This window comes from Desmodus rotundus, chromosome 7 (assembly GCF_022682495.2).
Source record: "Desmodus rotundus isolate HL8 chromosome 7, HLdesRot8A.1, whole genome shotgun sequence".
NCBI lineage: Eukaryota > Metazoa > Chordata > Mammalia > Chiroptera > Phyllostomidae > Desmodus > Desmodus rotundus.
This window is the reverse complement of record NC_071393.1, coordinates 77,800,483-77,817,414: the sequence shown is the minus strand read 5'-3', so window position 1 is coordinate 77,817,414 and position 16,932 is coordinate 77,800,483. Positions and strand designations below refer to the sequence as shown.

The window sequence follows — 16,932 nt, the reverse complement described above, 5'->3', positions numbered from 1 at the left end:
TAGGTAATTCTTTTTTCTAAATTTATTTTTTTTTTTCCATCACCATTTATCCCCCTTCCACCCTCTTCCACTTCCACCCACTCCCTTCCCTGTTCCAATCACCAACCCACACTGTTGTCCATGTCCATGAGTCCTTTCTCTCTTTTTTTTGTTTTTGCTCAATCCCTCCCCCACCCCAGCTCCCCACAGAGCTCTCAGCCTGCTATCTATGAGTCTGTCTTTATTTTGCTTGTTAGTTCAATTTGTTCATTAGATTCCACATATAAGTGAAATCATATGATACTTGTCTTTCTCTGACTGGCTTATTTCACTTAGCACAATATTCTCCAGGTCCATCCATGCTGTTGCAAAGGGTAAAATTTCCTTTTTTTTTTTTTTTTACAGCTGAGTAGCATTCCATTGTGTAAATGTACCATAGCTCTTTTATACACTCATCTACTGGTGGACACTTGAGCTGCTTTTATGTCTTGGCAATTGTAAACAATGCTGCATTGAACATAGAGGTGCTAAAATTCTTTTGAATTCTTTAAAAATTCTTTTGGTTTCTTAGGATAAATTCCAAGAAGTAGAATTGCAGGGTCATAAAGTAGATCCATTTTTAATTTTTTGTGATAACTCCATACTGCTTTCCACAGTGGCTGCACCAATCTGCATTCCCACTAACAGTGCATGACAGCTCCCCTTTCCCCTCTTCCTTGCCAACACTTGTTTGTTGACTTATTGATGATAGCCATTCTGACAAGTGTGAAGTGATATCTCATTGTGGTTTTTAGTTGCATTCCTCTGATGATTAGTGATGTTGACATGTTTTCATGTGTCTATTGGCCATCTGTATATCATGTTTGGAGAAGTATCTATTCAGGTCGTTTGCCCATTTTTAAATAGGATGTTTGGTTTTGGTATTGAGTCTTATAAATTCTTTTTTTTTTTAGATTTTATTTATTTACTTTATTAGAGAGAGAGGAAGGGAGGGAGAAAGAAAGGGAAAGAAACAGCAACATGTGAGAGATACATGGATTGGTTGCCTCTCGCACACCCTCAAGCAGGGACCTGGTCTGCAATCTGGTGTGTGCTCTGACCAGGAATCAAACCAGCAACCCTTCGGTTTGCAGGCTGGCACTCAATCCACTGAGCCACACTAGCTAGGGGAAGTTTTGTAAATTCTTTATAAATTTTGGGTATTAACCCCTTATCAGATGTATTGGCAAATATGTTCTCCTATTCATGGGTTGTCTTTTCATTTTGTTGACGGTTTCCCTTGCTGTGCAAAAACTTTTTAGTTTGATGTAGTCCTGTTTGTTTGTTTTTCCTTTTGTTTCTCTTTCCTGAGAAGATATGTCAGAAAAAATATTGTTATGAGAAACATTTGAGATTTTACAGCTTACATTTTCTTTTTAAAAAAAAATAGTTACTTTTTTTTATTTAGAGGGGAAGGGAGGGAGGAAGGGAGAGAAACATTGATGCAAGAGAGAAACATCTATCTATTGCTTCTCTTACTCACCCTGACAGGGACACCAAACTTGCAACCTAGACATGTGCCCTGACCAGGAATCTAACCAACCTTTTACTTTGCCAGATGACGCTCGACCAGCTGAACCACACTGGTTAGGGCTGTCTATCTAGGGTTTTCATCTAGGATTTTTATAGTTTTGAGTCTAACATTTAAGTCTTTAACCCCATTTTGAATATATTCTTATGTGTGGTGAAAGAATGTGGCCTAGTTTTATTTTTTTGCATGTATCTAATTTTCCCAATACCATTTATTTAATAGACTGTCTTTAGCTCATTGTATCTTTTTGCCTCCTTTGTTAAATATTAATTGACTAGAAAGGTTGGATTTAGCCCTGGTCAGTGTGGCTCAGTTGGTTGAAGTGTTGTCCCGCTGCACTGAAAGGCTGCAGGTTTGACTCCTGGTCAGGGCACATACGTAGGTTACAGGTTTGATTCGCAGTTTGGGTGTGTATTGAAGACAACCAGTCAATGTTTCTGTCTCACGTGGATGATTCTCTCTCTCTCTCTCTCTCTCTCTCTCTTCCTCTCTCTTTCTCCCCATTCCTCTCTAAAAGCAATGAAAAAATGTCCTTGGGTAAGGATTAAAAAAGGTATGGGTTTATTTCTGGGCTCTCTATTCTGTTCCATTGATCTATGTGTCTGTTTTTATGCTAGTACCATTCTGTTTTGATTACTATGGCCTTATAGTATAGTTTTTTTCTTTAAAAAAAAAAAGTGGGAAGGGAGGGAGAAAGAGAGGGAGAGAGACATCAATGTGTGGTTGCCTCTCCCACGCCCCCCACTGGGGACCTGGCCCCCAACCCAGACATGTGCCTTAGACTGGGAATCAAACCAGCAACCCCCTAGTTCACAGGCCGGCACACAGTCCACTGAGCCACACCAGCCAGGGCCTTATAATATGCTAATAGGTAGCCTGATTCCTCCAACTGTGTTTTTCTTTCTCAAGATTGCTATTGCTATTTGGGGTCTTTAGTGGTTCCATATAAATTTTTGGAATAATTTTCTAGTTCTGTGAAATATGCCATTGGTATCTTGTTAGGAATTGAGTTGAATTTGTAGATTGCTTTGGATAGTATGGACATTTTAATGACAGTATTTCTTCCTATCCATGAACACGGTATATGCTTCCACTTATTATATATTCTTCAATTTCTTTGTTCAGTGTCTTATAATTTTCCAAGTACATGTTTTATACATTCTTAGTTAAATTTATTCCTAGGTATTTTATTCTTTTGGAAGCAATTGTGAATGGGATTGTTTTCTTATTTTACCTTTCTGATAGTTCATTATTGGCATCTAAAAATGCAACTGATTTCTGGATATTTATTTTGTATCTGGCTAATTTACTGAATTCATTGATAAGTTCTAGTAGTTCCTTGGTGGAATGTTTAGGGTTCTCTAAATACAGTATCATGACACCTGCAAATAATGATAGTTTGACTTCTTCTGTCCAATTTGGATGCCTTTGATTTCTTCTTCTTGTCTTATTGCTGTGGCTAGGACTTCCATACTATTTTGAATAACAGTGGCAAAAGTGGACATCCCTGCCTGGTTCCAATTTCTGGATCTAGTTCATCAACATTTTGTTAAAGATTTTAGCATCTATGTTAATCAGGGATATTGGCTTATAATTTTCTTCCTTTATAGTGTCTGTATCTGGTTTTGGCATTAGGACAATGCTGGCCTTAGAAAATGAGCTTAGGAGTCTTCCCTCCCCTTGAATTTTTTGGAGAATGATAGGTGTTAGGTGTTCTCTAAATGTTTGGTAAAATTCACCTGTGAAGCCATCCAGTTCAGAGCTTTTGTTTTGGGGGAGTTTTATTTATCATTGCTTCATTTTCACGAGTTGTAATCTATCTATTCAGATTCTCTGATTCTTACTGATTCAGTTTGGGAAGAATTGTGTGTTCCTATGCATTTATCATTTCACCCAGGTATGCAATTTCTTCATATATGGTTGTTCATAATATTTTCTCATAGTCCTTTGTATTTCTTTGGTGTCAGTTGTTACCTCTTCTCATTCATTTCTGATTTTATTTATTTGGGTCCTCTCTCTTTTTCTCTTGATGAGTCTGGTAAAAGGTTTGCCAATCTTGTTTATCTTTTCAAAGAACCAGCTATTGATTTCATTGATATTTTGTAATTCTTTTGGACTGTTACATTTATTTTTCTTCTGATCTTTATTATTTCCTTTCTTCTCCTCACTTTGGCTTCATTTATTGTTCTTTTTCAAGTTCCTTTAAGTGTAAAGTTAGATTGTCTTTTTGAGCTTTTTTCTTGTTTCTTGAGATAGTTCTCTAATGCTATGAGTTTCCCTTTTACTATGCTATGAAACATTCCTCCAGGGACGTTTTTCCCTGTGTCCCACAGATTTTGAGTGGTTGTATTCTCATTTTTGTTCTCATTTTGTTTTAACATATCTTGATTTCTCCCTTACTCTCATTTTTAACCCATTCATTGTTTAGTAATATGTTATTTAGCCTCCATCTATTTGTGTGTTTTTCTGTTTTATTTTTGTGATTGATTTCTAGTTTCATACCATTATGGTCACAGAAGGTGCTTGCTATGATTTCAATCTTAAATTTATTTTGTGTCATAGCATCTGGTCTATCCTCAGATGTTTCATGAACAGTTGAGAAGAATGTATATTCTGCTGCTTTGTGGTGAAATACTCTCAAGAAATCAATTAAATCCATTTGACCTAGCTTGTCATTTAAGGCCTTCATCTCCTTGTTGATTTTCTGTCTGGAAGATCTATCCATTGCTGTCAGTGGGGTGTTAAAATCCCCTACTGTACTGTATTACTGTCAGTCTCTCCCTTTGTGTTCATCAAGATTTGCTTTACATATTTAGGTGCTCCCATGTTGGGTGCATAAATGTTTACTAGGTTTATATCCTCTTGTTGGATTGCTCCCTTTATCATTATGTAGTGTCTTCCTTTGTCGCTTGCTATAATTTTGGTTTCAAAGTCTGTTTTCTCAGATATAAGTAATGCAACTCCAGCTTTTTTTCCCTTTCCATTTGCATGAAATATCTTTTTCTGTCACTTTACTTTTACTCTGTGTGCCTTTCTCTCTGAGGTGATCTCTTGAAGACACAGTACATATATGGGCCTGGTTTTCTTATCTTACCATTCAGCTGCCCTGTGTCTTTTATTTGGAGCATTTAATGCATTTACATTTAGAGTGATTATTGATAGGTATGTATTTATTGCCATTTTATTTTTTAATTGTGTTCTTTGTTGTTCATCTTCTTCGTTTTCTTCCTTCTTTCTTCTTCTTCCTCTTCTTCTTCTTCTTCTCCTCCTCCTCCTCCTCCCCATTCTCCTTCACCTTTTGTGTGGGCTGAGTACTCCCTCCCTCATCTTATACTTGATACTTGATTGCTGTTGGCAAGTCAATGGGAGGGATTGCCCAGGCTACTCAGTTTCCAAGGACTGGCTGTGACCACTGACCACCAACCTCCACCCTCTGTGGAGGATCAGTTGTGTGGGGACAAGGTGGTGGTGCTCCAGTGTGGTCTGTAGCTGTGCACTGGGGTTTCCTGGGTGGTGCAGGCTATGGTCAGCCCCCACTTGTGTTTTGCCTGGGGCCACCTTGTCTGAGGTATAAAGCCATCTGAGATGGCTGCTACTTGTTCTGGGCTTGGAGATTCACAGGTGAAGCCAAGGTGTGAATCTAGACTGGTTGCTGCTAGTGCTGGGCCTGGGGCTGTTTAACATAAGGTGTGGAGATAGGGGACTCACTGAGGCTAGCTGTTGCTTGTTTGAGAGGATTTAGGAAGTTGTGCAACATGAACAAAGACCAGCCATTCATATGGAAAAGCAGCTTGGATGGGCCTATAAGCTGGGTGGGATGGAGTATCTGGGCATCTCCAGGGTGGTACAGTGTTAGCCAGGTTGATGGAGACTCAGTTATAACACTGGCCTGCTGGCTCTGTGGCCCTGTGGTGGGAAGGGGATATTCAGGAAAGGGAAAATGGCCTCTGTCCACCATTCTGCCTGGGAGAAAGCTGTCCTCCAGGTCTTGCCTTGATGCCAGACACTTCAGATTCTCCCTGTATGGCACTGGTGCCTTTCAAATTGCTACCCTGGTTCTGGAGCTCAGAGAGAGTCTGAATAAGTCTGTATGTGAATTACTTAAGAGGAACTGCTTGGGACTCCAGAAGTTTCTTCCACTGACTGAGACCTCACTGGTTTTTGCAACCAGATGTTATCGGGACTTATCTTCCTGGAACTAGAACCCTGGGCTGGGGTACCTGGTATGTGGTTGGGACTCCTCGCTCCTGAGTTATCCCTCCCAAATTTTTATCTGCCACACATGAATATGGGACCAGCCCATTCCACATCTATGTCCCTTCTACCAGTCTGGATGGATGTGGTTTCTTTAATTCTGTAGTTGTCAGACTTCCTTTCAGTTTGATTTCTGATGGTTCTGAGTAATGGTTGTTCTATATTTTAGTTGTGATTTTGATGTGGTTGTGCAAGGAGAGTTGTGTTTACCTATGCTGCCATCTTGACCGGAAGTTTCTTTAGCCACGCAGAAGCTTTTTAATGTGATGTAGTCCCATTTGTTTATTTTTTTCCTTTCCTTTCCTTGCCCTAGGAGATATATTGGCAAAAAATTTTGCTACATGGGATTTCTGAAATTTACTGCCTATGTTTTCTGCTAGGATTTCTATGGTATCATGACTTGTATTTAAGTCTTTCATCCATTTTGAGTTTATTGTGGTATATGGTGTAAGCTGGTGGTATAGTTTTATTTTTTTGTATGTACCATTCCAGTTCTCCCACCACCATTTATTGAAGTGGCTATTTTTATTCCACTGTATGCTCATGCCCCCTTTGTCAAATATTAATTGACCATAGAGACAGGGGTTTATTTCTGGGCTCTTCATTCTGTTCCGTTGATCTATGTGTCTGTTCTAATGTCAATACCAGCTCTTCTGATTGCAGTGGACTTGTAGTATAGTTTGATATCAGGTATTGTGATCCCTCCAACTTTATTCAGGGTCTTTTTTGGTTCCATATAAATTTTTGGAGTATTTATTCTAGATTAGTGAAATATACCATTGGTATTTTAATAGGGATTGCATTGAATCTATAGATTGCTTTGGTAGTACGCACATTTTGATGATGTTAATTCTTCAGATCTGTGAACAGGGTATGTGCTTCCATTTATTTGTATCTTTCTCAGTTTCTTTTTCAGTGTTTTGTAGTTTTTCAAGTGCAGGTCTTTTACCTCCTTGGTTAAATTTATTCGTAGGTACTTTATTGGGATTTTTTTCCTAGGTTCTGTTTCTGATAGTTCATTGTTGGTGTACAAAAATGCCATTGATTTCTGAATATTGATTTTGTATCCTGCTACTTTGCCAAATTCACTTGTTAGGTCGAATAATTTTTTGGTGGAAACTAGGATTTTCTAAGTACAGTATCACATTGTCTGCAAATAATGGCAGCTTTACTTCCTCTGTCACAATTTGGATGCCTTTTATTTCTTCTTGTTTGATCACTGTGGCTAGAACTTCCAGTACTGTGTTGAATAAGAGTGGTGAAAGCAGACACCCTTGTCTTGTTCCTGATCTTAAGGGAAAAGTTTTTTATTTTTGCCCACTGATAAAATGTTGGCAGTAGGTTCTCATATATGGTTTTTATATGTTGAGGTGTGCTCCGTCTATTCCCACTTTGCTCAGAGTTTTTATTGTAAATTGGTGCTGGGTTTTATCAAATGCTTTTTCTGCATCTATTGATATGATCATGTGGTTTTTGTCCTTCATTTTGCTTATGAGGTGTATTACGTTTACTGATTTGCAAATATTGTACCATCCTTGGATCCCTGGGATAAATCCCACTTGATCATGGTGTATGATCTTTTTAATGTATTGCTGGGTCAAGATTGCCAATATTTTGTTGAGGATTTTAACATCTATGTTCATCAGAGATATTGGCCCATAACTTTCTTTTTTGTTGTGTCACTACCTGGTTTTTAATTAGGGTAACACTGGCCTCATAAAAAGATTTTGGGAGTTTTCCCTCTTCTTGAATTTTTTGGAATAGTGTGAGAAGAATAGGAGTCAGTTCTTCTTTGAATGTTTGGTAAAATTAGCCTGTGACACCATCAGGTCAGGGTGTTTGTGTGTCAGGAGTTTTTTGATTATTGCTTTGATTTTGCTAGTTGTTATCTGTCTATTCAGGCATTCTGCTTCTTCTTGATTCAGTTTTGGAAGATTCTGTGTTTCTGGAAATTTATCCATTTAGCCCATGTTGTCCAATTTCTTGACATATAATTGTTCATAGTAATTTCTTACAATTTTTTGTACATCTATGGTGTTAGTGTGCTTTCTCCTTTTTCTTTTCTGATTTTATTTATTTGGGTGGTCTTTTTTTCTTGATGAGTCTTGTTAAAGGTTTGTCAATTTTGTTTAACTTTTCACAGAATGAGCTCCTGAATTCACTGATCCTTTGAATTGTTTTTTTAGTCTCTATGTCATTTAATTCTGCTCTGATCTTGATTATTTCCTTCCTTCTACTCACTGTGAGCTTTGTTTGTTGTAGTCCCTGTAGTTATTTTAGATGTAGGGTTAGGGTATTTATTTGAGATTTTTCTATCTACTTTAGGTAGGCCTGTATTGCTATGAATTTCCCTCTCAGGACTGCCTTTTCTGTGTCCTGTAGGTTTAGGTTGTTATGTATTCATTTTCATTTGTTTGCAGCTACTTTTCGATTTCTTCCTTGATCTCATTGTTAACCCATTCATTATTTAAGAACATGTTATTCAGTCTCCATATATATGAATGTTTTTGAGGGTTTTTAAAAATATTTTATTTATTTATTTTTAGAGAGTGGGGATGGAAGGGAGAAAGAGGGAGAGAAACATCAACCTGTGGTTGCCACTCGTGCACCCCCTACTGGAGACCTGGCCTGCAACCCAGGCATGTGCCCTGGCTGGGAATTGAACTGGTGACCCTTTGGTTCACAGGCTGGCACTCAATCCACTGAGCCAAACCAGCCAAGGCTGTTTTTGAGGTTTTTTTCTTTTAGGTTGCTTTCTAGTTTCAAGCTGTTGTGATCCAAGAAGATGCTTGATATGATTTCAGTTTTCTTGATTTTGTTGAGGCTTGCTTTGTGTCCTACCATGTAGTCTTTGAAAATGATCCATGTGCACTTGAAAAAGATGTATATTTTGATTGTTTGGTGTGAAATGGTCAGTGAATATCCATTAAGCCCATTTGATCTAGGGTATTATTCAATGCCACAATATCCTTGCTAATTTTTAGTTTGATCTATCCATTGTTGACAATTGGGGTGTTAAAATTCCCTCTGATGACTATATTTCTGCCAACATACTTCTTAAAGTCCTGCAAGGTTTTTCTGATGTATTTAGATGCTCCTATGGTGGGTGCATATATGTTTACAAGGGTTATATCTGCTTGTTGCACAACTCCCTTAAGTATTATGTAGGACCTTCTTTGTCTCTTGTTATGGCATTTGTTTTGAAGTCTATTTTGTCTGATATAAGTATTGGTATCCCAGCTTTTCATGTCCATTTGCTTTTTCCATCCCTTCACTTCGGCCTGTGTAGATCTTTGTTCTGAGCTGGATCTCTTGTAGACGGGATATATGCGTGTCATGTTTTCTTATCCATTCAGCTACCCTATGTCTTTTGATTGGAGCATTTAATCCATTTATATTTAGTGTTATTGGTAAGTATTTTTTCATTGCCATTTTTCCCTTCGTTCCTCTCTTTCTCCTTTTCTTCATCTTTTCTTAAACAATTCATTTTTTATTTAAAAAAAGTATTTTATTTATTTACTTTTAGAGAGAAGAAGGGAGGGAGAAAGAAATATCAATCTGTGGTTGCCTCTCCTGCATCCCCCTACTGGGGACCTGGCCTGCAACCCAGGAATGTGCCCTGACTGGGAATCGAACCAGCAACCCTTTGGTTTGCAGGCCAGTGCTTAATCCACTGAGCCACAACACCCGGGGCAATTTTATTTATTTTGAGAGGGAGGGGAGTGAGAAAGAGCAGGAGAGGAACATAAATTGGCTGCCCCTCACACACACCCCATCGATGGGCCAAACCTGCAATTGAGGCATGTGTCCCGACCAGGAATTGAACCAGCAACCTTTTGCAGGATAATACCCAACCAATTGAGCCACACCAATCAGGGCTTTTTTCTCATCTTCTTACAGCAGTCCCTTTAGCATGTCTTGCAATGCTGGTTTGGTGGATATGTACTCTTTTAGCCTTTTTTTTTTTTTTCGTCTGGTAACCTCCTTATTTTGCCTTTCCTTTTATGTGAGAGTGGGTAGAGTAGTCTTGGTTGCAGGTCTTTGTTTTTCATTAGTTGGAATATTTTGTGCCATTCTCTTATGGCTTGTACTGTTTATGTTGAGAAATTAGCTGGTAGCCTTATTGGAGCTTCCTGGTATGTTACTAGCTGTTTCTACCTTGCTGGGTTGAAGATTTCTCTCTTTGTCTTTAAATTTTGTCATTTTAATTATGATGTGTCTTGTAGTGGGCCTCTTTGGGTTCATCTTGATTGGGGCCCCCTGTGGTTCCTGAACTTGTTTCCTCACAAGTTAGGGAAGATTTTGTCATTATTTTTTCAAACAGGTTTTCTATCCCTTGCTCCTTTTCTTCTCCTCTTTGAATCCCTAAGATGTGAATATTGTTATGTGGTCCTGCAGCTCTCTTAAACTATCTTCATTCTTTTTGAGTCTTTTTTGTTTGTTGCTTTGACTGGGTATTTTTTCTACCTTGTCTTCAAACTCATTGATTCGATCCTCTGATTCATCTAGCCTGCTTTCAGTTCCTTTTAGCATATTCTTCATTTCAGATACTGTATTCTTCATTCTTCTCCTGGTTCTTATTCATAGTTTCTATGTCCTTTTACATGGTTATGTAGTTCCCACTAAGTTCCCTGTAGTTCTTACTGAATTTCTTTAACACCCTTAAAACCATTACTTTGAACTCTATGTCTGATAAATTGCTTGCCTCAATTTCATTTTGCACTCTTTCTAGGGATTCCTCCTTTCCTTCCAATTGAGTGTTGTTTCTTTGCCTCCCTATTTAGGTGATTTTTTTTGGTTTGTTTCTGTGTATTAGATCAATCTGCTTTGACTCCTTGTGTTGTGGGATGGCCTTCTGTAGTAGGAGTCCTGTGTGCCTCTGTGGTGCAGTCTCCTTGAACTCCTGAGCTGGATACTCTAGGGGTGACCTTTATGCAGTTTATGTGGGCTCTCTTGTTGTATTTGGGTTTTGGTTGTTGTTGACTCCTTGGTGGGTTTTCCCCTCTGGCTGGTTGACTCAGAGTCACAACCCCCACCACATCTTTTATGCTATTGTACAGGAGCTGCTGGAACAAAACAAAACAACGCAGCAAACAGCACCCACACCAGCAGAAATACCCCTAACCACTACCACAATATCAACAACAAATGAGCTAAGATTAATAAAGGTGGAAGGATAGTAAGAATATTGCGTGAAAGGCGAAAAGAATATGAGGTGACTAACACAAAGGAAAATGATTTTGAGAGGGCAGGGGGAGGAGAAATAATAAGAGTAGGAAATAGAAACAAGGCAAAGAAAAGGAGAAAATAAAATTTACAATGTAAATAAAATAGGGAGGGAAAACAGAAAACTGTATAAGAGAAGGGAAGAGTACAATATGAGGTTTGGAGGGAAAAAAGAGTGGAAAAATAGGAAGTAGCTTGAAGAACAACAACCATTGCAGTGATATCCATGACAAAGGAGCAAAGACTAATAAAGGTGGAAAGAGAATAATAATATTACAAAAAATAAATAGAAAGAAAAGAAAAAATATTGTGAGGTGTCTAAAGGAAAGAAAACTTATTTTGAGGGGATAGAGGGAGGAGAAATAATAGGCTTAAGAGTTAGAAACCAGGGTAAGAAAGGGAGAAAATAAAACTTAAAACAAAAATAAAACAGGGCAGGAGGTAGGTGAAATGGAATAGTACAGGAGAATAGTAAAATATGAGATTTAAAATAAAAAAAATAGTGAAAAACTATGGATAAAATTAAAGAAATGCAACAACAACCCCAATACCAATGACAACGAAGCAAATACTAATAAAGGTGGAACAATAATAAGGGTATTATAAGAAAGAGAAAAAATATGTGAGATGACTAATGGGAAGAAAGATGGTTTTGAGAGTATGGAGGGAGGAGAAATAGTAAGAGTGAGGAGTAGAAACAAGGTGTAGAAAGGGAAAAAAATAAAATTTAAAACAAAAATAAGAGAAGGATGAAGTAAGAGAAGGGAAATGGAGTAAGAGAAGGGAAGAATGAAATATGAGACTAGAATTAATGAAAAACATAAAAAATATAAAAATGACATAAAAAATAAAAATAGTGAAATAATAGGAACAAAGTTGAAGACAAAGAAACAATGTTAAAAAGGTATACAGGAGAAAAAATAGCACCAGTAATGAAAAAGAGTGAGGTGGAATTCATCTCAGCAGAATATAGTGTTTGTTGGCCTACTATCTTCTCCTTTAGCATCCTTCCCTGATGTCAGGTGGTGTCCCTGTCTAGCTTTAGATAGCCTATTTGAGGCAACAAATGATCCATAGTCTGTGGCTGTCTCCTCCTTGTTCAGTTGGTCCTTGCTGTTCCGCCTGCTGGCTTTTTATCAGCACAAGGTCCAAGAGCAGTTCATTTAACATCTTACACCACTGCATGTATCACCTCCACCTGCTTCCAGAGGGAGCCTCTGCTGCCATCAGGAGGGTGGGAACCTGGGATCACCATCCCCCAACACCCCACACCGGGAGGCGCTGTTTAGCCTTCAGGGAAGATGGTGGGTATGTTCCTGTCACCCACAACACACATCTTGGTCTGTCCCAGATTATTTCCTGTAATACATAGTTTCTGATGAATTAGCTGTCTGTTTCATGTGAGGAGTCAATCTGTGTAAAAGGGTCAGTTCTTTCCTGCTTGGCTAATAATGGCAGCTCTGTGTGAGAGCTAAGGCTGGACCAGGCAATGAGTACCTCTTACTGTGCCAATATCTAATCTCTCTGCTCTGATGTTTTCAGTGCCCAAGGAGGACCAGCATTTGATATAAGTTCATAAAGGGCTCTTTGGGTGATTCTCTTTCTTTTCCCTGTGGATATGCCCCTGGCATGGGGTTCTTGAGCCTGGTTCTTCGGAGTTTGCAATCCTGCAGGTGGGGGATGGGCACATATTCCCTTCCCAAGGGTTTGTACTTTGTGGTTTGAGTGGTCCTGTCTGGCTGCAAAGAATCTCAGGCACTCAGCTCTGGCCTACCCAGTTCCTAGCTCACTGCTCTCTCAGGAGGCTCAGACCCAAACCTTCTGTTCTGCACACAGCCCCCTCCTCATGCTGGGTGGGGCCCCACGATCCCTTCATCATGCAGCCTTCTACTCTTCCTGGCCAGATGGGTTTAGTGGCCATGAACCTTGCTTTTAACCTGGCCTCTTTTTTGGCAGGGCAGCTGTGCACACGTGTGCAGGTTCCCTGCTCAGGCATGTCTCCACTCCCCTCTTTAAAAAGTCCCTACATGGCACCTACAGTGCCTGAGCCACTGTCCAGCTCTCCATGCACTCCACTTGCCCAAAAGGTGAAAAATCTTTTTCTTGGTGAGGGCTGGCCACAGCTTACCCATGCCTCCAGCAGTTTTAGAAGCTAGAATTTCTCTCTTGGACTCTCTCGGTTGGCCCTGCAGCTGTGGACATGATGCTTGCTGCATTTGTTCAGCCAGAGTTCCAGACTCCGTATATCCTCCCAAGTCTCTCCAGATTAGGGTTGGGGTTTCCCTGTGCAGGACCGGAGACCCACCCCTCTGCAAGAGGCAGGAGCTACTAAGCTGCATTTTCTCATCTCTGTTCTGTCCCTTGTTGCTGGCACCTTGCACAGGGTATTTCCCCTTGAACGTATAAAATCTCTTACTGGGTGGTGCAAAGCTTCTATATTCCTTTGTTTCAAAAATTCATATTAGCTAAGATTCCACTGGTTGTTCAGGTCACTTGTTGGAAGATCAACTGAAAATCCATGCTGGGGGCACAAGCAAGTGGGCTCATCTTCCACCTACTTGGCTGCCATCTTCACTACCTGTTTTTATTCTCTCCTTCAATTTTAAATGATAGCCTTGCTTGGTAAAGTAGCCTTGGTTATAGTTCCTTGCTTTTAATTACTTTGACTATTTCATGCCAGTCCTTTCTGGCCCACAGAGTTTGGATTCAGAAATCAGCTGAGAGTCTTCTGGGAGCTCCCTTGTAGGTAACTGCCTTTCTCTTGAGGCTTTTAAGATTCTCTCTTTGTTTTTTATCTTTGCCATTTTAATTATGATGTGTCTTGGTGTGGGTATCTTTGAGTCCATCTTGTTTGGGACTCTGCTTTTCCTGGACTTGTGTGTCTGTTTCTTTCACCAGGTTAGGGAAGTTTTGGGTCATTATTTCTTCAAACAGGTTCTCAATCCCTTGCTCTCTTTCTCCTCCTTCTGGTACCCCTGTGATGTGCATGTTGTTATGTTTCATGTGATCCCAAAAGTCCCTTAAACTATCCTCACTTTTAAATTCTTTTTTCTTTTTTGCCGCTCTGATTGGGTGTTTTTCTTCTACCTTATCTTCTAAATTGCTGATTCAATCCTCTGCTTCATCTAAGCTACAGTTTATTCCTTCCAGTATATTCCTTATTTCAGATACTGCATTCATCATTTCTGATTGGCCCTTTTTTATGGTTTGTGTCCTTTTTCGTGCTGTTGAGCATCCTTAAAATCATTACTTTGAACTGTATCTTATAAATTGCCTCCATTTCATGTAGCTCTTTTTCTGGAAAATTATCTCGTTTTTTTTTTTTTATTTGGAGCCTGTTTTGGCTGTCTCTTTGTTTTTGTTTCTATGTATTAGGTAGATCTGTTATGACTGCCAGTCTTGGTAGGGTGGCCTTATGTAGTAGGTGTCCTGTGGGACCCAGGGGCACAGTCTTCCTGATCACCTGAGCAGGGTGCTCTAAGAATATCCCTTGTGGGTGTTATGTGGACCCTCCTGTTATAATTGATTCTTTTTTTAAAAAAATTATTTTTGTTATTCTATTACAGTTGTCTCCATTTTCTCCCCATCCCTCCACCCCACCCCAGCCGAACCCACCTCCCTCTCCCACCTCCACCCTCCCCCTTGATTTTGTCCATGTGTCCTTTATAGTAGTTCCTGTAAACCCCTCTCCCCACTGTCCCCTCCCCATTCCTCTCTGGCTATTGTTACATTGTTCTTATCTTCAGTGTCTCTGGTTATATTTTGTTTGCTTTTTTCTTTTGTTGATTATGTTCCAGTTAAAGGTGAGATCATATGGTATTTGTCCCTCATCATGTGGCTTATTTCACTTAGCATAATGCTCTCCAGTTCCATCCATGCTGTTGCAAAGGTTATAAGCTCCTTCTTTCTCTCTGCTGCGTAGAATTCCATTGTGTAAATGTACCATAGTTTTTTGATCCACTCATTTGCTGATGGGCACTTAGGTTGCTTCTAGTACTTGGCTTTTGTAAATTGTGCTGCTATGAATATTGGGGTGCATAGGTTCTTTTGGATTGATGTTTCAGGGCTCTGAGGGTATAATCCCAGCAGCGGAATTACTGGGTCAAAGAGCAGTTCCATTTTTAGTTTTCTGAGGAAATTCCACACTGTTTTCCACAGTGGCCTCACCAGTCTGCATTCCCACCAACAATGTACTAGGGTTCCCTTTTCTCTGCATCCTCTCCAACATTTGTTTGTTGATTTGTTTATGTTGGCCACTCTGACTGGTATGAGATGGTACCTCATTGTGGTTTTAATTGGCATCTCTCTGATGGCTAGTGATGCTGAGCATCTTTTCATATGTCTCTGGGCCTTCTGTATGTCTTCCTTGGAGAAGTGTCTGTTCAAGTCCTTTGCCCATTTTTTAATTGGATTGTTTGTCTTCTTGGAGTGGAATTATGTGAGTTCTTTATATATTTTGGAAATCAGGCCCTTGTCTGAGGTATCATTGGCAAATATGTTTTCCCATACTGGTGGTTCTCTTTGTATTTTAATGCTGTTTTCTTTAGCCATGCAGAGGCTTTTTATTTTGATGAGGTCCCATTTGTTTATTCTTCCCTTTATGTCCCTTGCTTTAGGGGACATGTCTGTGAGGATGTTGCTGTGTGGAATGTCTGAGATTTTCCTGCCAATGTTTTCCTCTAGGACTTTTATGGTGTTACGACTTATATTTAAGTCTTTTATCCACCTTGAATTTATTTTTGTGTATGGTGTAAGTTGGTGATCGAGTTTCATTTTTGTGCACGTAGCTGTCCAGATCTCCCAACACCATTTGTTGAAGAGGCTATTTTTGCTCCATTTTATGCTCCTTTGTCAAATATTAATTGACCGTAAAGACTTGGGTTTATGTCTGGGCTCTCTGTTGTGTTCCATTGGTCTATGTGCCTGTTTTTATGGCAGTACCAGGCTGTTTTGATTACAGTGGCCTTATAATACAGTTTGATATCAGGTATTGTGACCCCTCCTGCTTTGTTCTTCTTTCTCAAAATTGCTGCAGCTATTCGGGGTCATTTATGGTTCCATATAAATTTCTGAAATGTTTGTTCTATATTTGTGAAATATGTCATGGGTACTTTAATAGGGATTGCATTGAATCTATAAATCGCTTTGGGTAGTATGGCCATTTTGATGATGTTAATTCTTCCAATCCATGAGCATGGTACATGCTTCCATTTGTTTGTGTCTTCCTTAATTTCTTTCTTCAGTGTTGTGTAGTTTTCTGAGTACAGGTCTTTTACCTCCTTTGTTAGGTTTATTCCTAGGTACTTTATTTTTCTTGTTGCTATATCAAATGGGATTTTTTTCCTGACTTCTGTTTCTGCTGTTTCATTGTTGGTATACAGGAATGCCTTTGATTTCTGAGTATTGAGATACAGCACCCATTTATGATAAAAACACTCAGCAAAGTGGGAATAGAGGGAGCATTCCTCAACATAATAAAGGCCATACATGAGGGACCTACAGCCAATATCATACTCAATGGACAAAAACTTAGAGCTTTCCCACTAAGATTAGGAACAAGACAAGGATGCCCTCTCTCACCACTCCTATTCAACATAGTATTGGAAGTCCTAGCCACAGCAGTCAGACAAAAAGAAATAAAAGGCATCCAAGTTGGAAAGGAGGAAATGAAACTGTCACTGTTTGTAGATGACATGATAGTGTACATGGAAAATTCTGTAGACTCCACCAAAAAACTACTCGACCTATAATTTATTCTTGATTGCTATTGGCCTGTTCATGCATGAGATTGACCCTCAGGCTGGCCAACTGTGAGGCTCAGCCTCCAACACAGTGTGCGAGCTGCTGTGCAAGTGCTGATCACATGAAGGAGAATTTGCCTAAGCAGAGTTCGGTGCCTGCTG

The 16,932-nt window shown here is 39.4% G+C and overlaps 1 protein-coding gene across 4 annotated transcripts in view; it reads left to right on the top strand.

The window, feature by feature from the left end:
* SPG11 (SPG11 vesicle trafficking associated, spatacsin) overlaps nucleotides 1-16,932 on the top strand; it is a 95,231-nt gene that overhangs the window by 35,724 nt on the left and 42,575 nt on the right. The gene's annotated exons all lie outside the window — the stretch shown is intronic.